The sequence below is a fragment of the Pinus tabuliformis genome, chromosome 2_2 (assembly GCF_031772625.1).
Source record: "Pinus tabuliformis cultivar Carrire ecotype Pingquan chromosome 2_2, CPIR1, whole genome shotgun sequence".
In the NCBI taxonomy this organism is placed as follows: Eukaryota; Viridiplantae; Streptophyta; class Pinopsida; order Pinales; family Pinaceae; genus Pinus; species Pinus tabuliformis.
In genome coordinates, this window is record NC_142300.1 from 830,169,358 (window position 1) to 830,196,330 (window position 26,973).

The 26,973-nt window shown below is 36.5% G+C and overlaps 1 pseudogene; it reads left to right on the forward strand.

Annotated features, from left to right (window-relative positions):
• Positions 1–24,183: 24,183 nt before the first annotated feature.
• On the forward strand, positions 24,184–25,661 carry LOC149195544 (uncharacterized; annotated as a pseudogene).
• The last annotated feature ends 1,312 nt before the right edge of the window (positions 25,662–26,973 follow it).

Here is a 26,973-nt window from a genome sequence, read left to right on the forward strand (position 1 = left end):
CTGAGCACTTTAACCATATATGTAGAAGGAGAAGATCCGCCAAAAAATAAGAAAGAAAGAAAAAGTTACTGCCGATGTGCCAGCCCAATTAAAGGATGATTTTTTTTACAGATGATGATTCATGAGGTGCTGGTATTTGAGGCTATTCTCATGTCATATTTTGGCAACTGGCCTAATAACGGTAAATTTGTTGCTGTTAGATAGCATGACCTCGTATGAAGTGACCGGCAATCCTATCTACAGTCTCGATTCCGCTGAGGAGCTCGATCGGAAGCATTAAACCATCCCAAAAATTATCGGTGTCATGATAGTGAAAAGTTGCCTCATGATCGGACAGCGGATTAGGAGGGATACCCAGTTCCTCATCTGTGGCGTGTAGTAGATACTCAATGCTGACGTGACAAGCCTCATCTTTCATTTTACATGTTGAATCCGCCAACGCGCTTTGGCCAACAATACAGGAGGACAAAATACTGTTATCCCACAAATTAGGACTATGCATTGAACATTGTACCTCTGCATCGGAGAGGGAGCTATTGAACATGCTTCTGTTGCAATAGTGAATTTCTTGGTGGAGGTTTGTCATCCTATCCAACAATAATGCATCTTGGGCCGTCTGTAAATCCTCCGCGTTATTATCATCGTCATCATCTGCAAATACTAGAAGATCTGATAGTAATAGAACCCCTGCATCAGATATTGAACAGGAACGCTTCGGCGGATTCTCGTGCTCGTTATTGTAAAAGGAATTACAGTAATAGTCCTCGCGACTGCGCTTATATTGAGCCATGGGGATCACAACACAAAAAGGATTGTTACCCGACCTCTGTTCCACAGCTGGTGTTCACGATACTTTGATTACGAATAACGGAGCGCTGCAGATTATATATAGGACGGTTCGAAGGGTAATTTTATTTCGAATAACGATGCGCTGCCGCTTATTATTTATTGGCCGGCCCCAAGTGTTTAGGAAGAGATTTACTATGAGAACAAAGAGAACGATTCAGGGTTGACAAAATCGAAAGACCGCGTAGGTGGAGATGTAGAACTGGATTAGACAACATCCGAAGGTCAAAGACTTTTTGTTTTTTTAACTTTCACACGAACAGATTGTGATTTTGAGTCGGTATGGGTAGGCACCGTGCTCACACTGAGGTCAGCGGGAGTTTAATACGGAGATGTGTTATGAGAAGCAACTGAAAAGCAAAAGCAATGAGGATAGACAAACGCGTCGCGTTCGTTGTATTTTGAGTGGGAAAAGTCTAGAAAGCCGCCTTGGATTGAAATTGTGGTGCGTCCAAAATGGCCACAAGGCCGTCTCGTAAAACGCTGGAGGATGGATGGAAGGAATCTGATATGACCAGAAGCCAAGGGGTCATAGTTCTCTCCCGATTGATACGACAGATTCTGATATACAGTGGGCACCGCGTTCAGCAGCCCACGGCGATTCAATCATTTTTCGATGGTGATGGGTAAGAATTTGGGTCATTTGAAAAGGTCGAGTCAAATTGGGGTGGAAATCGGAAAAACGTAGTCAAACGTTATCTTCAAAGACCTTATTGGAAGCGTTTGAATAAGGATTTAGGAAAATGGTTGTCAAACGTCATCTTCAACGGCGTTATTGAAAGCGTTTGAATAAGTTTTTTATGTTTTTTAATCGATTCAGTACGGCCTCGGCCACGATCCTTTGAAGGGATTTGACCATTGGAGGATGGTTATTAAATTCCATGTCATCCTATGAACGGTTCAGGGTGTTTTCATATATATATATGAAGTTGTTTTTAGTGCAATTTTTTGAAGATTCAGTCACTGAATCAGCGGAAAAAATGGAGGTTAAATCTTGATTTGTATTATTTAAAATGGTTTTTAAACTGCATATTTGGATTCAACACCTGAAAAACTCTAGGACTCTTTGATTGTGCAAAAATTAGCTATCAAACTTGCGATTCCAATAAATTGTTGTTGGATTTTGACGGGAAAAACCCACCGGAAAAGCTTCCAAAAAGTCTCTTTAAAGACAACTCCTATATATATTTTTAACACCCTAAACATCGTTTATATATATATATATATATTTAATGCTTTTAGCACCACCGTTCATACCACTATCCACATAAATGGATTAATGATCATTGGGACCTAAATGGATTAAAGATCATTGCATAGTATGTGGTTGAATGCTGTATTTCGATATATATATTTAACACCCTAAGGACTGTTTAGACATATATTTAACACTTTAAGCATCATTGTTTATATCAATAAGCATATAAATGGATTAAAGACCAATTTAGATCCATCTAACACTGGATCATGTGCCGAGAGGGATCAAATTCCTCGAGGTGCAAATCTTCTTTTGGAGTGTAGATTTGAGGAAAAGTTTGCACCTCGAGGAATTTGATCACTCTTGATGCATGACAGATCTGGTGTTAGATGAATCTAACCTAGTTCGAGTTGAGGGCAACAATGTCAAATTTTTAGATTATCATTAATATGTATATTTTTGAGATTAACTTCAAAATTCACATTATGTTTTCTTTGTTTGGCATGACCATAGCATTTTCTTCTTTAATTTAGTTTGTGTTGTTTGCCTTGAATGGTTTGTACATCTTTGTTTGGATGCTTTGAGTGGTTTATGTTTTTATGTGTTTGGATTTGGATGATAATGTTTTTGAAGGTTACAGTTGTTGTGTTATATTTTATATGTGTATGTAATTTTCTATTAGCAATTAGTTGGTATGAAGAAGGGAGACAATCTTATCAATAGTTTGTAGGAGGATTGATACTACACATCTATTTAATTTAATTTTAGGTATCACAACTTCCCGCAACTAATTAATTCTCAATAGTGTCGCTCTAGGTATTACTAAATATATCTTGAAGAGTAGTTTTCATAACTTATTGCTTCAAGATTACTCTTGAAATAATTTTTTTCTCTGCTAATGTTTGAAATAATTTATTTCCTTCAAGAATATTTTTCTGATTTTTTTTTCTATAGTCTATTCAACAAAGTCAAGAAATAATGTATTTTTGAATTTTTTTTAATGAGTGGCTAGAATTATAAAATCTTTACATTATCTGTTTCTCTGAACAATTATCACATCTCCTTCAAGAATATTTTGTTTTGTTTTGAATGTTTATAAATATATGTTTTCCTCTTATAAATGTTATGAATACATTATTATATGCAATTATCTATTAGTAAATAGTTGGTGATGTAGAATGGAAACGATCTTATCAAGGATTAATTTGCACTTTGTAGGATGATTAATTCTATAAATCTATTTCATTTTAATTCTAGGCATCACAACTTTTGACAACTAATTAATTCTTAATAGTGTCCTTCTAGGTATTACTATAAATCTTGAAAATATTTTTTCTTAATAATCAACAATGTCAATATCAACAACATCTAATGCATGTAACGCAAGCAATCAAATAAGATTACAAAACAACAACTACACTGAAGTCAATGCATCTAATGAAAGCAATCAAATGAGATTAGAAATCAATATCTACACTAAAATCAATGCATTCAGTGAAAGCAATCAAATAGGATTAGAAATCCAAATCTACACTTAAGTAAATGCATCTAGTGCAAATAATAGAAAAGGATTAGAAATCAACATCTACACTGAAATCAATGCATCTAGAGAAAACAATCAAATAATATTAGAAATCAACATCTACACTTAAATTGATGGATCTCGTGCAAACAATGAAATAGAATTCTAATTAAACCTCATGTGCATTGAAATCGATGCATCTAGTGCAAGAAATATTCTTCCCTCTCTCCCGTCCATCTCATCTTCAAAAATATTTTTAATAATTTACAGTCTCAATATTAACAATATCCAATCCATCTAATGCAAGCAATCAAATAGAGTTAGAAAACAACATCTACACCGCAATTAATGTGTCTAATGCAAGCAATCAAATAAGATTAGAAATCAACATATACATGGAAATCATTGCATCCAGTGCAAGCAATCAAATATAGTTAGAAATCAACATCTACACTGAAATCAATGCATCTAGTGTAAACAATTAAATAGGATTAGAAATCATCGTCTACACTAAAATCAATGCATCTATAGCAAGCAATCAAATAGGATTAGAAATAAATATCTACACTAAAATCAATGCAGTGCAAACAATCAAATATAATTAGAAATCAACATCTACATTGAAATCAATGCATCTAGTGTAAGCAATCAAATAGGATTATAAGTCATCATCTACACTAAAATCAATGCATCTTGTGTAAGAAATATTCTTCCCTCTCTCCCCCCTCCATATGTATCTATATCTCCCTCCATCTTTCCTTCTTTATCTCTCTACCTCCACCCCGCAAACACACACGCTCTCTCTCCCCATATATATCTATCTCTTTGTCCCTCCCTCTCTCTATCTCTCTCGTCTTCCCTCTCTTCACCTCCCATTTATATATCTATCTCCATCTACCTCTCCTTTGTCTCTATATATCACCCACAAAGCATATACACTCTTTCTCCATATTTATCTATTTCTCCCTCCCTCTTACTCTCCCTCTCACTCTCTCCCTCTTATATTTCTCTTCCCTCTCCTCTCTCCCTCTCTCTCTGCCTTATCACTCTCTCTCTCTTTCTCTCTCTCCACTTTTCTCTCTTTATGTCTTTCTTCTTACCTACCTCTCTCCCCCCCTCCAACTCCCTCTCTCCTATCTGTCATGTCCTCTCTATTCCTTCCTCTATATCCCTTTCTCTCCCACCTCACTCTATCATCCCCCCTTTCTCTTCGCCCTCCAACTCTGTCACTATCTCCCTCCCTCTCTCCTCTCTCCTTCTCTCCCCCCTTCCTTCCATATCTCCTTCTTTGTCTCTCTATATCACCCCAAAACATACACACTCTCTCTCCATCTCTCCCTTGTCACTCCCTCTCTCTCTCTCTCCACTTTTCTCTCTCTATGTCTTTCTTCTTCACTCCCTCTCTCCCCCTCCAACTCCATCTCTCTTTCCTCCCCCTCTCATCCTCTCTCTCAAGTCCTCTCTTTGTTCCTTCCCCTCTCTCCCTTTATCTCCTACCAACCTCTCTCTCTTACACTGACCTCTAACCTTTTCACTATCTCTCTCTCCTCTCTCTCTACCCTCTAACCTTGTCACTATATCTCCCCCCCCCTCTCTTTCCCTCTCTATATTCCCTCCAACTTTGTCACTATCTCTCCCCCCTCCTTCTGTGATCCGGATTTAAACAGGAACGCAATAGATTACAGAGATAACCATAAATATAGAGATGCAATAACCATAAACACAGAGATGCAGCGGAAATAATGCTTCATTTCATTAATGGAAAATATTGAAATATGCTTACAACCAGAAATGGAAATAAACCAGCTAGGGCGATGGTAGCTTATCTCTGAGAAGAGATGTGCGGCTACATGCCTCTGAACTGTTCCGAACTGTATTACAATGAGGCTCGAAGGCCTATTTATTGTTGAGAAACAATGGAAAACCCTTCACATCCCGAAACCTAGCCCTAGAAGATGAAACGCCAAATTGTGGGCCCCGTTTGGGTAAATTGGTACATCAATTTCCCGGGGTCGTAACTTTGGCATACGATCTCCGTTTGACGCGTACGATAGATCGTTAGAAAGATCTATCCGAGTACTACCACTTTGGGAGGCAACAACGGTCCATGGACCCATGTTGCCCCAGAATCCCAAAAAAACGTCATTTAGGGCCTCAAAACGGCTCCGGAAGTTCAGGACCCGAAAAACTGCTAAAAATAGTAAACTGTGCTACAATTTAGGAAACTGAAAAGACTGAAAGAGATAGTTGTGGGGGTCCAAATGGGTTGGTGGGTGGCCACCAACATCCACCTGGATCATTCCTCCCCCCTTAGGAAGCAATGGTCCCCATTGCGTTGAGTTCCTCCATCTGCTGAACTTGTCCTGCAATCTCTGATATGTCTAGTGATGGTGGGAAGCATGGTCGCCGATGGTCCACATTGAACATTTGGTGCAGGCGAAAGAATGGAGGAATGATGTGCTCCAAATCATTGTTCCCCATAGCCTTGGTACTGCTGTAAGGACCATGTCGGAGTGGTCTGAGCTTCTGATGGGTTCTGGTAAGGCGTTCTTTCTGTCGGTGCAACCAGACTTTGTTGCCCACCTGAAACTTGTGTGGTATCTCTGTGGGTGAGGAGAAGTTGTTCCTGTGTTCTGTCATGACCGTATCCCTTTGTTTCTGCTGCTGCGTGGAGGAACCCTTTGCAGGGGTCATGGATGTAGCAACGATCTTCCCCTTACTTTGGGAGTGAACCAGACAAATGAATTTCCTGGTCTGTGATATGAGCTTGCTGCCTTTCTTGGTAGTGATCAAGGATGTGGCGGTAGGTGGGGCTACCTCCGGTATCCTGTATAATGAATTATTCAAAGAAATAATGACAGCACGAGGCCTGGACTCATACACAGCATGTCGCCTCCACAAGTATGGTTGGCCTAATAATACATCACAAACATCTAGAGGTGTAACATCACATAATACCTCGTCGGTGAAGGGCTTGATGCTGTAGGGAAGGCGGCACTGCTGGCGAACTTTGAGATCTCGTCCTTCATGAAGCCACCCGATATTGTACGGCTGTGGGTGTGGTGTAGTTGGTAGGCCCAACCGCTTCACGACCTTTGCTGAAATGAGGTTCTTTTGGCTGCCACTGTCGACAATGAATTGTAGCGGCGAACCCTTCACCCACATCTGTGAGTGGAACAGACGCTCCCCTTCCTCTGGATTTTCGGGCTCATCTTTCTGGATCTTGGCGGTGGCAACAGTGGCGCTGGGATCCGCATCAATGATCTGCTTCCCTTTGCCATTCCCCTTGTCGAGTTCTGGCTCAGGGTCGGAACATGCATCTGATTCAGAAGCCTTCAACTCGGCCACCAGCGACTGCTTGGTCCGACACTCACTTGTGTTATGAGTGTGACTCTTGTGGAACTCACACCACTTTCCTGTGTCCTTCTTCGGCTTCATGGTGTTGTTCTTTTCTTGCGGCTTCGACGGGTTGTCTTGGGTAACCCCGCCTTGGCTTTGTCCTTTGGGCTTTGGATTTGCAGATCCAAAGTCTCGCTTCTTCTGTTTGAACTTTTGCTCGATTTTGACAGCGTATCGGTATGCTGTGCCGAGTGAGGGGATGTTCAAGAATCCCATCTCTTCCTGGATGTATCTGTGTAGGCAGCCGCGGTATTTGAGTACCAGATGTAGCTCAGAATCTTTGATACCCAACTGTGTGCGAAGGGTATGAAAAATGTTTGTGAACTCTGGCACATCTTGGTCTCGTCCCTGCCGCAGTGTGGTCCATTTGATGTATTTGTCCTCATAGCTTCCGACAGGGTAGTACTGCTCCTTGATGGCATCCCGGAAGTCATTCCAAGTGGGTGCGGATGAAAATAGTGAACCTGTACTTTCATCCTTCTGCTCGCAGTAGGTTTCCCACCAGTCCTTGACGTGGGGGGCTGCTTTGAGAAGAGCGAAAACAATCTTTTCCCGACTTGAAAATTCATGAACAAAAAAATACCCATCTAGCAGATTTAACCATTTATCTACGGCATCTGCGTCTATTTGACCCTCGAAGATGGGGATTTCAAAATTAACTTGTACCTTAAATGGTGTGGCGTTTCCAGAGTCGCTGTTGGAAGCCGATGCATCACCTCTGGGTAGCCGTTGAAGGATCTGCACAAAGCTATCCATCATCGCGTTCCTTTGCCGTCGAGCGCTTCTTCGAGCAAGATTTTGATGGGATCTCCTACCCCCTCGTCTTTCTTCTCGTCCGCCATGGGAGGCCGTCGGGATTTGCGAGGCTGGTCTTGCAAAGGTTCGACAGTTCAAGCCCTAACTCCTTATATCCCGACCTCGTTGGGGACATGCAAAGAAAAACAGAGAAAAAACAGACCGCTCCGATACCACTGATCCGGATTTAAACAGGAATGCAATAGATTACAGAGATAACCATAAATATAGAGATGCAATAACCATAAACACAGAGATGCAGCGGAAATAATGCTTCATTTCATTAATGGAAAATACTGAAATATGCTTACAACCAGAAATGGAAATAAACCAGCTAGGGCGATGGTAGCTTATCTCTGAGAAGAGATGTGCGGCTACATGCCTCTGAACTGTTCCGAACTGTATTACAATGAGGCTCGAAGGCCTATTTATTGCTGAGAAACAATGGAAAACCCTTCACATCCCGAAACCTAGCCCTAGAAGATGAAACGCCAAATTGTGGGCCCCGTTTGGGTAAATTGGTACATCAATTTCCCGGGGTCGTAACTTTGGCATACGATCTCCGTTTGACGCGTACGATAGCTCGTTAGAAAGATCTATCCGAGTACTACCACTTTGGGAGGATTGATGTTGCCCCAGAATCCCAAAAAAACGTCGTTTAGGGCCTCAAAACGGCTCCGGAAGTTCAGGACCCGAAAAACTGCTAAAAATAGTAAACTGTGCTACAATTTAGGAAACTGAAAAGACTGAAAGAGATAGTTGTGGGGGTCCAAATGGGTTGGTGGGTGGCCACCAACATCCACCTGGATCATTCTGTGTCTCCCAATCCCTTTCTCTTACCCTTCTCTCCCTCTCTCACTCCTCTTTTTCTCTCTCTCTTCATTCCTCCTCTTCCCTCTCCTTCACTGTATCTCCTCCTCTCCCTTGTCACTCCACTTATCTCTCCACCTCTATCACTCTATGTATTTGTTTTTCCCTCCATATATATCTATAGTTAATATAGATAATAATATATTAACATATATTATAATTAACAAATTGAATATTATATTAAATTTATTATTGAATTAATCCAAAGTTATTACATTTAAAAATATTAATACTATAATATATTAATATTAATATTAAATATAATATTAATATTATAATATCAATATTAGATTTGATGATGTTTTTTACATGGCATGATAACACAATTTATAATAAAACTACATCAAATTAATATTTTCAAATATTACACCTTTGATATGGAAATATTTGTGTCTTTAAATATTTTAAGATATCCCTAAGATATGGATTTTCCTTTTAAAGATTTATTTTACAAATGATTAGTTAAAAGAAATATTAAAAGATTTTGAAGGCAAGATTTTTTATTCTCGATTTAAGAAATGACATTAGATTTAGTATAGAATAAAAATGTTTAAATTTTTACTTAATTTGCAAATTTAATGTGGTAATTTTTTTTGTTAAAGGTAAATTACTATCCATTCAAATACATATTTATATTTTAATAATTAATATTATTCCATCAATAAGATTAAAAAGTTATATATAATATAATTTAAGATTGGTCCACATTAGCGAAAATTATTTTTATTATTTTTGAGGACGTGACATACTTACACATTGGGGTCATACTAGGCTGTAGAACCCACCTCTCATCACAATCATTGCATATTACATAGTTGATACTTTAGTAGGAAAAACCATTGCAATGAAGTTATTTGACAACATTAAGAGAAAAAATGCATTTTTAATATTATGTTTATTTTTATGCATTCAAGGATTTGGATATATTATTTTAAAAAAAAGTTATTAATAAATATTTTTTGATATTATTAGAATAAATAATAGATATTAGAGATTAATTAAGGATTAAATGAGACATTAATATAGAGAAAAATATGAATCATAGAAATATTTAGAACATAATTGTAAATAGATGTTAGGAATATATTATAAAAATACATTTTATCTTAAGTTGATATTAAGTAACCACCAACTATTTAGATATATTAATATTTCTCCTTAAAAGTGATTTGAGATAGGATTGGAAGATTTACAAAGGTCACACCATAAGAGAATGAAGGAGATATTATAGTATTTCCCATGACAAATTTCTAAGCTGTGAACATATATTGAAGTTTGGAAATCTTTGTTTAAAGAACACTTCTAAAATGCAATCTTGAATAAAAATTTTGACGAAGTGCATAGCTCAATATGTTTGCATCCATAATGTTGAATTAGACCTTTGGTGAGCTTGATGGAATTCTAATTGTCACACTAAAGTGTGCTAGAAAGTTTTCATTGGAATCCAAACTCTAAAAGGATTTGTTGAACACACATGGATTCTTAGAGTTGTATTAACTACTGCCTGATAGTTAGAATTTGTTGAAGAAATATAGATACCCTTTTGCTTCTTACAAGCGTAAGTGATATGTTTAGAATCAAAATAATATTTAATCTATTTGGGAAATTTCATCCCAATAAATCTCGCAATATTATGAAAAAGTCAATTTGTTTCCATAAATCACAAATTTCTTATTATTAGCTTAATGCTCAACATTATGGAAAGAACTAAAATATGAAAATGAATTAAAAGGAAAACTTAACACAACAACCATACAAATGAATATAAGATATAAATTGAGAAAATCAATGATGGAGGAAAGAAGGCGAGCATATGGTTTGGTCTATTTTCTTTATTTATTAAAATGCAAATAAAAAGACAACATCGACATCCATTATGGAGATTTCTTTGACACTATGGATTAAACAAGTGTTAAATAATATTATTTATTCTCCATTATACCCTTAAATTTCATTCCTAGATGTTTTTCTCATATATGTAATAAGTACCATGCTAGAAAATTGAAACTCCCTTTCTTCCTAACAACCCAAGATTTAACATAGTCTAATAAGCATATAGGGTTATGGTTTTTTCTTCTCTCAGCCTTTAATCAATATTATGGTTTGAAACATGTGGGTTCTTATTGAAAGTATATATGTGAATAACCACACATATGTAAGAAATGGAGGTTCACATTCCATCCACTAAATACCATGGTGGTGAACAAGTTAGATTAACCTGCGAGATGGATAACCTTTTGCAAAGAAACTTTAACTAAGGTGATATTAACAATTTTGGAAAGCTTAGAGTTTTTAGACTAATGTTGAGGTGCCCAGTGATATTCTTACCAATTTCTAACAAAAATAGAAATCAATTAATGCCTCAAAATGGTTCTAGAAGGCTCGAGATCCCAAATCTACAAAATGGGACTTGTCGCTAAAATAGGCCCTTTAAGCCAATTCCTCGAATTTTTCTACCTAAAATTTATTAAGATCATGTAAAATTATATAATGTTCCATTTAGGAATGTAACCCCCATTTATAGAGGCCTTTTGTTCCTAAATTCCTTCACTTAATGAGGTGAGAAATTTTTTCCTCTCCCTTGTCCCTGGTGTACCATTTTACCTTACCTTCTAGATGTCATGTTACCCATATTTGGTAGTTATGTAATTCTTATATAAATCGATATTTTCTACTAATTGCACATGACTTTATGGTGTTGATTTCTCTATGGTAGGTAGGAGCTACTACTTAGTTTCTTGATCCAACATGGAAGGCTTATGGATTTTCAAAAAATTCACATTCATTACTAAGTGAATGCACATATATGTTAATTATACAAGTCTAGAGGAATTATAATGTGCCTACAATAGGCCCATACCATAAAATGTTTATCTTATTAGTAGCATCATGTTTCCTTTCCTTGTTTAGTTGTAATTAATCTCTACATACTACCTTCATTGTTTTATCATCTTTTTGTTGATCATGTCTTGAGTTATACCTTTCTTATGATTTTTTCAATGTTTATTGTACTTACAAATGGATTTTCCTATTCTTTTCAACATTTTTTTTGTCTTTTAATGCTTCTCTTATTACATATTCCTAACTTCTCCTTTTTGTCCATGTTTAACAGTCATGCCCATGGTAGAGCAGAAATCCTTAATAAGTATATGTTGCTTATCAAGATCAGATGGGCACCTTGCGAAAAGAAAAATATTGTCAGCATAGAGAAGAAGGATGACGACTATCCCAGCCAAGATTGTGCCAACACAACCTGCTTCTTCTAAACAACCTTCTAGCTTGTCGATGTAAATGCAAAATAGGGTAGGGGAGAGGGGGCAACCTTGTTTAACTCAGATATTACACTTAATATCTTTCGACGAGCCCTCATTGCTCTTTAACTTGGCAATTACATTCTCGTATAACCTTATAGCATTAGCTCTCAACTCGAAAGGAGGTCACTGTTGTTGTCTCATGGCCTTAGTTATATCTCCAAACCCATTCTTGGTACAAATATCCTAATCGTGGTGACCATAACACCCTTTAAGGAAATTGATAACCAATAATTGTCTAATGAGGTGGTTTGAGGATTCCTCTGTGGAACTTAAGCTTTAGATGAAAGGTTTAGGGCCATAGGATCTTGTTTCTCTCCCCTAAATATTGTCAGAAGCCTCATAACTAACCATATTCCTCAATACCTCGTAATGGTACCCATATACATCTAAAATGAGAAAAAAATCCTTGGAGAGGACTCCTATTGTTGTTTTTAGGTGTTGTTTGTAGTTTCTAGGCTTGAAAAGCTTCAATTAGAGATCAATTTTGTTATTTTATCCTATCCACATTTATGCCTTGACAAACATTTTTAGTTCAAAAAAACTACTCATGTTACATGTATCTCACTTATACGAAAATGACCCCTACAAAGCTCAAATATGTTGGTTTGAGTATTTTCTCATGGCTCCTAATATCAAGAAGCTTCAATAATAGTTTAATACTCTTGTTTGAAGTAGTTTATGATGGTTAATAAATCACAAAACCATTCATGCTACCATGTGGTGTTATAAGGATTTGTTCATAACACGCATGAAAATATATGTTTAAGGTATAGGGTTATTGTTTCTCTCCCTTGACTATTGTGTTTAACAACCATTAGTGAAGCAAGGGACATAAGAAATTTACACAGGAAACTCCCAAAAAAATATATATATTATAAAACAAAATTACCATGTGTATTTTGTATTACACAAATGATCATAATGTATAATAATGGATAACCATAATTATGACAAAACTATATTTTTGGTTCAAACCAATTCCCTTTTTCTTCCATAATATCTCTATGATTATCTAATTAAATCTCCATCCCTGGTTTCACTCATTTCTCTCGATCTCTATTATTACATTTCTCATTACATAATTTAAATTTTAAATATTATTCAAAAATAAAAGTTATTCCATAATACTCCCTTTAACAGGTACTTGCAAATTCTTTATCTTCAACTCTCTGAAGTGGTTTTGTATTCATTTACATTATTTATCTTTGGCCTTCTCCTTTTATCTTCATGTATATTCATACTTCATATTATACCTACAAAAAAATAACCACTCTGATTTAGAAATCGATAATTACCATGCATTAGAATACATGAAAATCAACTTAATCCTTTCAAAATATCTCTTTTAAAACTTCAAGAAAAGTCAAAATTCTCCAATTGATTCACCATTATAATATTGGTATACCTTACCCCAGGAAATATCTATTGAAGGATATTATATTTGCTGCTCCATAAAGCTCCACACCACATATACGCAACTCCAAAAATAAACCACGTCACACTCAAACCCAAAATCACAAAGATTGTCCTCTTGAAAAACTAAGATGACAACCTAACTAGGTCACAACTCCTCCACACAACTAATAATAAATTGAACCACATTTTTTGCGGTAATGATAAAAATAAACGAGGAGTTTGGCCGTCGTAAGGCTGTCAGCACCACTATCACATTCCAGACACCACTGCGTTTGTTGAATTTGAATTTGGACGGATGACCACGGTAATGTTATCAAAGAAGTCTTCATAAACCAAATACTCATGGAGTGTCACTTATCTCTCCGGTTCATGCTATCATTAATGTGTTGTGCTCTCGCTACAAACTAAGAGAACAATTAACAAGGATCTTCCTCAACAGATCTCACAACTTAATTTTCACATTGCCCACTCAGTAGCATAGTTCTCAAATTCGATTTGATGTGGAAAAAATCAACTACATAAAATTTAATACTAGGAAAAATTGGAAATATACATCTTACAATATTTTTTTTACTTTCTATATTTATGAACTAATTATTTATAAATTGTATATCTAATATTATATAATTTTACTAAAAAACCATAAAAATATATATTTAAAAAAAAATAACAATCTCAAATCATAAATTTTAAATAATTCTTAAAAAGAAAAATAATAACATTATTATAATTAGCATTTGCACGAGATGTTGCAAAGGAAACACTATAAGGCATAAATTGAAGAATGCAAATACAATAAAAAAAATACTTTGATAAGGAATAAAAATATATTGAATGCTCAAATCAATGCCTCGTTAACTAGAACCACTTAGTAGACATATCTATCAACATTAGGATTACACACAATGATCAAGAAATTTCCATATACAAACAACACCTTCCACAACAACCTTTTCTCACATTCACATTTTAAAAAATGCCTTCGAACGTGATTGGAATCTTCCATATTGCCTTTTTTATTATCCAGATAAATCTTCCATATTGCTATTTTCTCATGAAGATTGTTAGTTCATTGTTGTAAAGTGTTAGTGTGTTAAATTCAATACTATAATTTCAACAAGTGAAAAACATTCCTCAATTAGCATAATATGCATTTTTCTCTCACCATGTATTTTTCTGTCATTCATTAGAAAAATTCCATCAAAGAACACAAATAATAGATTAACATGTATTTTCCCTTCATTATTCTCATCACATAGCCAAGAAACACGAAAGTCAAAAATGGGTGCTTGTTAAATCTGAATCGCTGCAACGAATGTGACCTACCATCAAAAAGAGAATTCCCATCCTCAGATGAACCCCATTCTTCTTCAGTTGACCACTTGATTTTATTCAATTCCCATCATTTTTGCTCCATTCATTTACCCCATCTTGTAGTATATCAAAGGACTGCCCTTGTCCTCAGAAGCATTACCACTAGTACCAAGGAGACCATCAAAAAACACACTTTACAGCTTTGAATAGGGCTGAGACATATCACATACAAGAGTCTTCAAGCTCCAATATTTTATTCAAATGATACATGCTAAGATCATTTAGGCATCCCATTTATGTATAGAGAGATGATTTTGTACTACCAAAAATTTGATCTGCAACACTGATACTAGAAAAATCAGAGTAGCATGACAAGTATGATGATTATGTTCATTGAAACAAAATTGCAATTAGGACCCTTATTTGATTAGCTAGCTATAGTAGTCGCAGTTCCATGATAGGTTATGGGCGCCATTTTCTTTTGCAGAGAAGCATCCTGATCCGCTTCATCGATGTCTGCATTCCATAAGAAATGGGCATATGATCCAAGAACATTGTTGCATAAGAGAGCCGATTAGTCAAGAACATAAGTATAAATGGTTTCATTTATTAAAATCCACAGGTCTAACAGATCTTGTTTAGCCATTTAAGAAATAGAAGCTACGCAACCTTTGTATATGAGCTATGGCTAAATCTAAAGGTTTTAAAAGCATCATAATGACAACCCACCAAACCCTTATCTAGGCATATCTCTAGACTTGCACTAGAACAACTCGAACTAAAAGGAATGATAAAATGAAAACAAAGCAATGCATGTAATAACAAGCAAGGGAGATCCAAAAGAAGAAAAAAGCACAAATAGAGGACTGCAAATAATTGGATAAAACAATAGAGAGAAGGAAAAGATGTTAACATGTCATCTGGTGTAGCCTGAACAACCTGATCAAAGTAAGTTTTGGCACGAGGTGCATATTTGTGAACATCCCATCTCATATTGGCATAAAGAGAGAGGATATCTCCATCTACCGGACTTGCTAGTATGGCCCTCCCATAGTATTCCTCAACTTTTCCCAAATCATGTTTCACATATCTAAACAAAAAACGAGCAGTATTCAGAATTTTTATGTGAATTTATAAACATTGTGTCAGGATATATAACATGATGGATGATATCCAGTCAAGAAAGCTCCATTATAAGGCCCTAAAAGACACAATCTTAACTAGTGAATTTGATTCATATTAATAGTATTGACGAAAGACTTTAACTACACCTTTTGTAATAAGCAATTAATGAGATGATTACTTATGTTACAACAATGAAAAGCGATTAAATTAAAACAAAGTTCAAATTTCGAAAGATGGCTATAACAATCAATCTCCAAAGAATCCATGATTCTTTAAAAAGAAAAGAAAGAAAAAATTTGAAGAAACATTTAATATCAAGTTTTTGTGGGGTGAGGTATGGGCTAGTGACCAATCCCAAACTCACCCTGATCTATTGATCAAGGTAACATGACGTTGATCAAGGTAACATGATGTTGATCTAAGTATATTATGTTTCCTCACCTCAAGTAGTTGTCCCTCAACAATATACTCAAAAGACGTGACCGGATCTGTGTGATTTAGGACAATTCCTGAGTAGCATTGCTAAGGATCTATCATTGTGATCTAACCTTATGTTTAACCTTTGACAGTGGATCTAAAAGGCATGTCTACAACCCTTCTATAGGGCACCTGTTGTGCATTAGTGGTGACATAACTAGTGACCTTGTGAAGTCCCGAGGTTTATGTTTGTGGCATTAGGGCATGATCCTGAATAAAGTTTTGAAGGTTTCCAGGTATGAGTAGAAGATGTATTGACATTCAAAATACCTATGGGAGGATATATGGCCAGCATATTTAATCTGTATACAAAGAAACATTTGACAAAGGGAAGCATGATCTCATCACAATTATAGTAACTACCTCAGGGGGTTGTCTAATAAACAAGAGTATTATATTAATATTGTCGCTAAAGTGCAGATTTGTAATTACACCAAAATTCAGTAATCATAGAGACGTTGATCTGAAAGGAAAACATTTCTATATCATCTGCAGCCTAGTAATCTTCTTAGAGATCGAGATTTTGGAATAGTTTGGGCTCATGATTATCTTCTTGGGTTATGCTTCTGGTAGGGTTTCGTTGGGTTTTCTCAAGCCCCTTTTCACAGACAACTCTAAAGGAGTTCACACTCAGATTCTTGACTATTTCCTGAAGCAGATCAAATTCGACGATGACTGTATTTTGGGCATACCTCTGTAATGCAAGTTGAGAAAATTTCGTTGATCTGAAGGGTTACCCTGTTTGACTTTTAGCTGGTTCTCAAATTCCTTAACAAATTTCTGAGGCTCTGTAATAATCACGACCTCTTCTGAACACCTTAAGTATATTTTTAAAGTTTCATGTGGTACAGATTCTTGACTATTTCCTAAAGTAGATCAAATTCAACAAGGAATGTATTTTGGGCATACCTCTACAACGCAAGTTCAGAAAAATTCGTTGATCTGAAGGGTTACTCTGTTTGGCTTTTACATGGTTCCCAAATTCCTTAACAGATTTCTGAGGCTCTGTAATAATCACAACCTCTTTTGAACATCCTAAATATATTTTTAAAGTTTCTCATGGTACAACAACCCTTATTCTAGTGAAGGTTCTTGGCATGTACTACAAGGTAAATCTGAAGTCTTCTGTGGAAATTTCCGGTAGCCTCAAAGGACATGTTTGAAGTTCTAAAGTTAAATGATTAAATGGGATATATGCTTTATTTTGCCTTGTTATACAAAGTCTCATTTTAGTTGAGGATAAGACCTAGTTTGTGGACCAACAACATTCCTATATTGTTTATAGTGTCAATAGAAGGACAACTTAGAACTTTGCATAAGGTATTGCAAGGGACAAGGGCAGTAAAAGTAACCAGTGTTGCAAGAACATACTAATCAATTTCACTAGCTACAAAACTGCATTCAACCCTCCTTCTTTGATGATTGATCTCTGAATTTCAACACCTATCTACCTCAAGCCCTTCACATGACTGAAGTTGCTTGTGGAGAATTTTGGCTTGCATATCTAAGGTGTCATCCAAGTATTTTTCAGTCTAGTCTAGGGAGATCAAAGTTTTGCAATGAAGGATCTGCAAGGATTGATAAAATGTGGGGCAGTTTCAGCCCTATAATAGAGCAAATCTCTAAGTAAGATCAAGGTAACATGATGTTGATCTAAGTCTATTATGTTGCCTAACCTTAGGTAGTTGTCCCTCAATAGTATACTCAAAATACATGATTGGATCTGTGTGATTTAGGACGATTCCTGAGTAGCATTGCTAAGGATCTATTGTTGTCATCCGACCTTATGTTTAACCTTTGACACTGGATCTGAAAGGCATGTCTACAACCCTTCTATAGGGCACCTTTTCTGCCTTAGTGGTGACCTAACCAGTGACCTAACCAGTGACCTTATGAAGTCCTGAGGTTTATGTTTGTGGCATCATGGCATTATCCTGAATAAAGTTTTGAAGGTTTCCACGTATGAGTAGAAGATGTACTGATATTCAAAATACCTAAGGGAGGATATATGGCCAATATATTTAATCTATATACAAAGAAACATTTGACAAAAGGAAGCGTGATCTCATCACAATTATAGTAACTACCTCAGGGGTGAGGTGTGGGGTAGTGACCAATCCCAAACTCACCTTGATCTATAAAAAAATAAGATCAAATAATTGCAGTTAATCATTTGGGAAGAAGAACCTTGTTCAAAACAAAGGAAGCATTGGTTTAATGGCGAGGTCAACGAAGTTTTATATTTTAACCCAAGGAAGGAGATGAGCTTCCAGATGAATAGGTTAGCTCAAATTCCATGCAAATTTGGCAGAATGACTACCTCTCGAATCTTGCAGAGAAATTAAAAGAAGTCTTCTCTACGAGGTGTAGCCCCTTGGGCCATATTTCTTGAAGCACAAAAGGAAAAAGAAAACAAAAAAAAAACAATAGTTTAATGACCAGCTTTCACAGGGTGGATCAAGACTAAACTTACGACATAGGCTTATCCTTAGATCAGGAGAAGACTTTCAGTACACAAAAGCATAAATCCAATACTAACCTCTTGCGGGATCCTCACATAATTCATTAGCAGAAGTGTGTTAAGAGGATCTGTGTGCAGCGTTTTCTTATAGTAGGCATCTGCGTTATTGGAATCTGATCCAAATCCACCTCATCTCCCTCCACACCCTCCTCCACCCGACGACCCACTTCCATTACCAAAACTTATCTTAGTCTTAGATCCAACAACAACCCAGTACCTCTATATATCCTATCATCGGTCCAATTCTCAATCCCCCTTCTAGAGACAATAGGCCCCTCACCTCCATGGGTTCTAGTGACTGCCATGATTTGGGCTCTGAAACCTAATTGAAATTGGACTATCAAAATACTCTTCGAGAGACTCGTCGAATAAGCCATTGCCTAGAAAAATTTCTGGGCAAGGACTTTCACTAAGGTCCAAAGAACCAAAACCCGTCCTTACGCTCTCCTTGCTTGAACAGGCATTAGACAATGGGTCATGCAAATCAGCTTCACACATCGTCCTTACGAATCTGGGCTGTGCATCACGATGAACCCACTTCACATCGGCAATAATTAATTGGGTCAAATGAACAGATCTATGCGCACTCAATTCTGAGTCAGGTTGAATCCAGATCATAATTGTAATTTTTTAAATATATGCTTTTTATTTTTTTAAATATTAAATTTTATATACATAAACCCCGTACCGAATTCGAAAGGCCGATTTTCCTGCCGAACCGAATCGAACGGGCGTATTTTTTAATTTTTAAAACTTGGTAACTAAGCTCAGTAGTTTACACACGGCACTTTAGCTTTCACATAAATCGAATTTGAAGGAAAGCCGCTTTCACACGCAGACCTCACGGGTTCCACATTTCCTTTTATATAGCAAATGACATAGCTGAACGCATCATGCAGCTTACACACACCATCACAGCTCAACTCTGCCCTTTCCTTTAAGCTGTTGGTTCAATTCTCAAAACGCATCCATGGATTTCACTTCGAACTGTGCAATATAAATGCACAAATATATACACACAGCAGCAAAGTAACTCCCAACCCAGTGCAGATTCTCCATGATGTATTGAGTGCTATTTTCCAGGTTTTTGACTCAACAAGTTTCATTGTATGAAATTTTGTACACTGATTTCAACTTCAACAACAGAATTCACCATTCCTTTGACAAAATTCAATGAACAGAAATTCAAAGTTTTTCTGCGAGTTCAAAATTAAACTTTACCTACATAATACAAACCCTAACATAACATTATCAGATCCTACACTAATATTAGGCATGAAGACTCACTTGCCATTCAGAACTTGCGATGCTAACTTTGACATGAATAGACCAAACCTTAGCATATCATTTTCAAATTTATGGCGCATTGGACTCGTATTCTATTATGGCGTTGTCAAATACTATGGTTATTTGACTAAAATTATGCCGTAGATTTTATAATTTTAGTTATGTTAAATTGACACAATGTTTTCTTGTCCCTTCAAAACTAAGTTTAGTTGTGTAACTATTTAGTACAAACTAAGGAAATTACCCCCTCAAACCGCCTAAATATATTGTTTTACATTTTGATCTATAATAATTCATTTTCAATGAAACATAATCCCACCATTGAGTTATTACATCATTTAAATATCCATATATATTAGAACATTTAAATTTATATATTAGTTCATGTAGTGTTCTCTTAACTTTATTATTTTTCTCCCATTATTAAATCAAGATTTCAACTATTACTGCTATGTTTTTTTCATGAACTAATATTGCAAATTTATATATTAGTTCATGATGGTGTTCTCTAAACAATATATATTCCAAACTTTTGATGCTAAGGTTTACATATATAGAAAAACTCTAACTCTAGCATCACATTAGAGAAACCTAGGATATAGATGTGGATTTTTTTTTTTTTTTTTCCAATTTATATATTTGGATAACTTTATTTTTTCATATACTTTTTTAGTTATTTAAAGTAATTAGTTTTTTTAAATTTAGTTGTTAAATTTTTTTACATAAATTTAAAAAATAAAAAATATATATAAAAAAATCGATGTGATTGAGAGAATATGAATCATTTCATTTGAAATTAATAATAATACATTATCATGTGCAAACACTCCACTTTAATGAACATTTAAGGACATTATAAATATTTGACACTCTGATGTACATGCCTAAAAATGCATGCTCTTAGTTCTCCGTGTTTTCTACGTCAAGAGCCACATAATACAAATCATACTCAACAATATATTATTTTTATATGGTCTACATGCATAGAACAAAGCCTACCAGCTTTAGCCTTGAAGAGAAAATTTGAAAACTCTACTTAGGAGCTTGTGGATATTGTACTCATGTTGGTCTTTCTCAAACATATTCTTAGCAACTTATAAAACTCAATTTTATTTCTCAATTTAGATTGTATTCCTTAACACAAATTTAGTATGTTTCCCTAAATTATTTTAGTAGGCATAAATTGTACTTTTAGAATTAAGGGTTAATGTTAAACACACATGGGCAGTAAGAGAAATATGAAAGATAAAACATGAGAGTACAATTTTTATAAAACATGAGATTACAATTTTTATTAACAAATGATTTACATTTATAGTACATGTTGTGACCGTTGGGTTTCACATCCCAAGGTCTCTTGGACTCCTTTTGTCTATTCGGCTTCCACACTAACCCATTGAGGATTAGGTGTCGAACATTCCCCCCCTTAATCCGAAGGGTTATGTATGAGTCCAAGAAGAGAGCTGTAATACAAAATGTGCAAAAACTGCATGGCAGCGCTAGGCTGAATGTGCTCTATGAAATGTTGGTATAAAGGGCGGTGGTTTAAGGATGACCACCAACACTGGAATGATTAGTGCAGTTCTCGGAACTCTTCCAAAACTGGCAAGAAGCTGAAGTCTTCTGCTAGAGGAAGTGCTCCTATTGTTTTGAAGAGGGAAACCTTCAACCATGAAATGGAGGTCTCACCTCGCATAAAATGGAGAACTTCAACCTAAAAAGGGAAGTCTCAACCTGTGATGGTTTAAGGATGACCAACAACTCTGGAATGCTTAATGCAATTCCTGGAACTCTTCCAAAACTGGCAAGAAGCTGGAGTCCTCTACCAGAGGAAGTGTTCTCAATTTTGTTCCTGGAATTCTTCTGAAACTGGCAAGAAGCTGAAGTCTTCTGCTAGAGGAAGTGTCGCAGATTACCAACTGGAGGCATGCTCAGGGGCATCTTTGTTTCTGGCTACAACTCTGAAACTAGTGTGGCAGGTTGTGGCTTAGACTCGCTTGATGTGTCTTTGAAGCTTGTAGATGACCATCATTTCCCCCCTGTCAAATACAAGGTGAGATGATGGAGAAAACTCAACTGCAATATTGTTCAATACTCTGGAACAGGTTCTGACATGTGATTGGAATATCTTCTTGGCTGTTGATGCCCATTGCCAAGAAGCGATCCATCCAAGATGAATCATTGTTCTTGCAGGACGTTTATTTCTGAAGCATCTGTGTGAAGAATGGGTGGTTTTATGACAATGCTTACATGGATGAAGATCAAAACAGTGATCTTCCAAATGGCCAACTCGGTCATAGTGTTGGCATTTCACAATCTGTTGTTGTTGTTGTTGTTGTTGTGGAAGAGGGGAAGAGTCTGGAACAGCTAGAGGTGAACTGTCATGAGGAGCAGGTGGACTGTCATGAATGAATTCAACAATGTGAAACTGAATGGGCTCGGCGTAGTCTGGAATATGAAAGGACAAGTCCTTGTCATATCCAAGACCACTTCTGTGCTTGTTGTGGACAAGATGTTCCCAAGGTATGATGATGGGCTTGGGAAGTGCAGATTGAGTTTCTGCATTTGCATGTACAACTGCTGCTTTATTGGGCACTGGCTTTGAATGAAATTCAACAATATTGTCTTGCTATTTATGGGAGTCTACTTCATTATTCTGAACAGAAACAGGTTCATAATGACTCCTACGTTTTAATTCTTCTTGCTATAGCTGAGATTCGAGTTGCAAAAAATCAATTTTCTCTTATGCATTTTGTAGACAGACCTGAATGTCTGTGAGAGAAACTTTGCTGACTTTTAATGTATCATGACTAGTAGACAATATGAGAGTTTTGAGGAACTCTAATACTTCACTGATTCTAGCCATTTTTTTTCTTAATGTCAGATTTACACTTTAAAACCTGATCACAACTACTACTCAGTGCAGAAAAGTAATACCCACTCACAGTACACAACAATACCCTTTATAAATGTGCAGCAAATGAATCAAGGAATCAATGCATATATATGTAGACAGAGACTATAATGAGTTTTAATACCAGAACTGGGGTAGCAACAACTGCAAACTTGCTTGGATCCTTCAAATACTCCACTTTCAAATTAGAAATGATGGCTATCAAAACTTCAACAATTATAACACAATTCTCTGATCTTGCCACTTTCTGGCAATGAAGATAAGCAATGAGAGTAAATTCCAGCAAGGACTTTCAGACCCAGAATGCTACTCCAACACTTGCTCAGGTCATAGGCATTGGAATGAGTCTCTAGCATGCTGAAACAATAGTGATATACCTCCTTACATGTCCAAATACTTATCAAACTATACAGTGCTGGTCCTCTGGCTTATATTAGTCAACAGTACAGTGTTTCGTGGCCCCCACAATGTCAGAATAAACTCCACGCAGAAGGGTATCACAACTACGTCCAGTAGAGGTGGTGCATTCCTTGTTGTTGGCTCATGTAAATATATAATATGCTGGACAAATACTTGTGGAAGAACTTCAAAATCTTAATTTGATATCAACTTTAGACCTAGCAAGCATAAATCATATTAATAATACCAGTCATCCTTTCCTCCATGCACATCATAAGGAGAACTCCACACTTCATAAGAAGAAGTCAACGCAGAAATTATGAATCCAATATTAAAAAGGCACCAAGTACAGTCATCGAGTTAATGCACCAGAACAACAGTGTTCTTGGATAGCAGTATTCTTGGACAGTAGATAGCAGGGGTATTCCAACTGGCAGTAAGGTCTACCCAACAACGAGCAACGTGGAGGGTTAATGGCGAATGGAACACACTCCGGTGTTAACGCGTTTCAGCGTTCAATGGATGGGGCAGTGATCAATACATGCTGCGTTCAATGTAATACACAAGACATCGTAAATATAAGAACTGCGTTAACATATACAGCGTTCAAACCTCAATGGGGCAGCGTTCAAGAAACTAGACTGCTCAGGCAACCAGTGTTCAAGAAACTAGACTGTTCTTGCTCCATCTCCATCGCTCAAGCAATATCTACATGCCTACTGTAGCAATGTTGCTCCGAAAATTGTTCACGGAAGTCTCCACACTCAAATCCTAGATGTTGAGCAGAAACACTTCTGACAAAAGGTTAAATATACTAACAATAATATTTATTCCTGGAATCAATCGCGAAAGTGATGCAATGAGAATGACTAAGAAATAAAGACTCTGGATGTATGCGTATCCATTCCATGACGAATTGATCGGGAGAAGGATTCCCGTTCATATCTTCAAAGCACTTATTGAGATACAGCGACAAAAATGCCTAACCTACAGGCGGCAGTTAATGATTTTGTTGTCAAGCTCAAGCGACGGCAGGTTGAGGGTTCACATGCCACTGCTAGAGAAACTGCAGTTCTTCTACGGTCTGTTATCTCTCAACAAAGAGTACCACACTCAAATTAGGCAGCTTCACTTATTGAAGCTGTAAAGTCAGTGGGCGTGCAACTTATAGCTGCCAATCCAGTTGAGCTATCTGTTGGGAACATTGTGAGACATATATTACATATAATTCGCGAGGAGGATGTGTCTTTGGCAACAACGGGTGTTGGAGGTTTAAGTGTCTCTGCTGGCAGTGATGATGAGGATGATACCCAACATGATAACTCTTCGGCATTATCTGCAGCTGCTCTTGCTGCTGCATCTAGAAGTGCTTTGCGAGCTCCCTCATTACATAATCTTTTAGAATCTATACCTAGCCCAGCAGCTGCTCCTCTCACTCGTTCTTCGGGAGGCGAGTCTGAAGGGAAAAGCAAATCTGACAAAAACTCAAGGAGCTGGAAATTGAAGCATGGAGTAATTGAGGCTATTAATGAACTGATTGAAGATATTGATAACAGCCACTCTCAGATTGCAGAGCAGGCATTGGAACATATTCATTAGAACGAGGTGAATACAGAGTATTTTCTCATGTCCTCCAGTGAGTAAAAGGCTTGCACTCTCAGAAAAAGCACATGCTCGAACAATGTGCTTGTGCACAAAATAATGCAACTCATCTCCTGTCAACGCATCCCATAGATGCTGCACGTAAAGCACGATTATCAAGACAACAACACACTCAACAACAACACTCTCAACAGCACACTCTGGTGCGCATTCTTGAGGGATATGGGAAACACTTCGATGGCAAAGTAATAGAAGCCAAAAAAAATAACTAGAGAAATCTTGTTTATTTAAGAGCAGCATGGCTCCAATACAGAAATGGGTTTGGATTTTTTTTTTTGACACTCACAGCAAGACAGGGATTAGGATTCTTTTGTCTGCCTCCAACGATTACGACTGACAATTCCTCCAACGCCTCTGGCAATGTCCAGAAGGTATTATGCAAGGAAGATATTATAGCAGAGCAACGTAGCGTGAAAAAGGTTGGTCAGAGAAGAGGGTGCAGAAAATTATTATGGGAGAGAGCCCAGGGTGCAGAAAATTATGCACAGAAGACACGCAGAGAGGTAGCGTTTGCAGCAGGTCTCTTGACAGAGGGCGCAGGCTTGACAGAGGGCGCAAAAAATATAAAAAACGTATATGACACTGCCTGGGGCAAGATATAATAAGGTGTAGCGGCAGATGAATGATTAATAACAAGATTTAGTGGGGCAGAGAGTCCAATTTAGGCCCTGCGTTCTAACAGTTGCAGGTTTCAAAGAGTCTAGATAACGCTCAGGTTTAGAAACAAACTCACAGAAAATGACCACAAAAATTAGTGGCTTAAATTGGAGTAGGACCAGGAATCACTTGCTCTGATACCATGTTAAACACACATGGGCAGCAAGAGAAATACGAAAGATAAAACATGAGAGTACAATTTTCATTAACAAATGATTTACATTTATAGTACATGTTGTGACCGTTGGGTTTCACATCCCAAGGTCTCTTGGACTCCTTTTGTCTATTCGGCTTCCACACTAACCCGTTGAGGATTAGGTGTCCAACAGTTAATATTTGTCCAAAACCATTTACAAGAACACTCAAGTCTGGTAGTTGGTTTAGATTTTACACCTCAAAGACCAGTTCACCATGTGCCTTAGAGTGGTTTCAAGAATAATTTGAATCTCAATGTAAAATGATAAACCTTAATTTCATTGAATTTGTAAAATCGAAGTACACCTAGGAACACCCTCTCTTGTGATTTTAGATTTTGTTTAATTGGATTATCTCAAAAACTAAGGTTTTGTTCAATAAAACACAACAACAAAAATTCATTAAAAAGTTTCAACTTTCCATTAACGGATGACATATATCTAAATTGATAAACTATCCATTCCTTAAACTAATAAAATCAAATTATAACTAGAGACATTGCTCTTTCAGAACTTTGTTATCTGAATAAAACTTTTATTCAATAATTTTCACAATTAAAATTTTGATTAATAATAAATAGTGTTCAAATTTTGCAATAAAAGTAAACTTTAACAACTCTATATTAAAAATCTGTGGATGACATATTTACATAAAAACTTGCCCAAATTAATGTAAACACTTACTCGATGAGGATATAGTAATATTTGAAATCCAACTATCTCTACACACCATAGGATGATATTTAATATTTCACCTTAACGTGCTTAGTGCCTACCTTTAATTGAAATGAAAAGCGGATGAACGGCCAATCTCCAGGAGTATCATTGCTAAATTTGATTTTGCTTCAAAAGCTTCAATAACAGGCGTCAAAAAAATTTCCGGTGATAATACAATGTAATGGAATTGAAATTAACTTGTGTATTGGAGGACGACTTTACCTTATAACCAGTGATTGATGCCTATATTTACAACAAGCTTGTTTGCTGAATTGAAGTTTCAAAATGAAAGACATGCCAATTTTTTCTTTTGAATCCAATCAGGATTGAAGGGAAATTTTGAGAA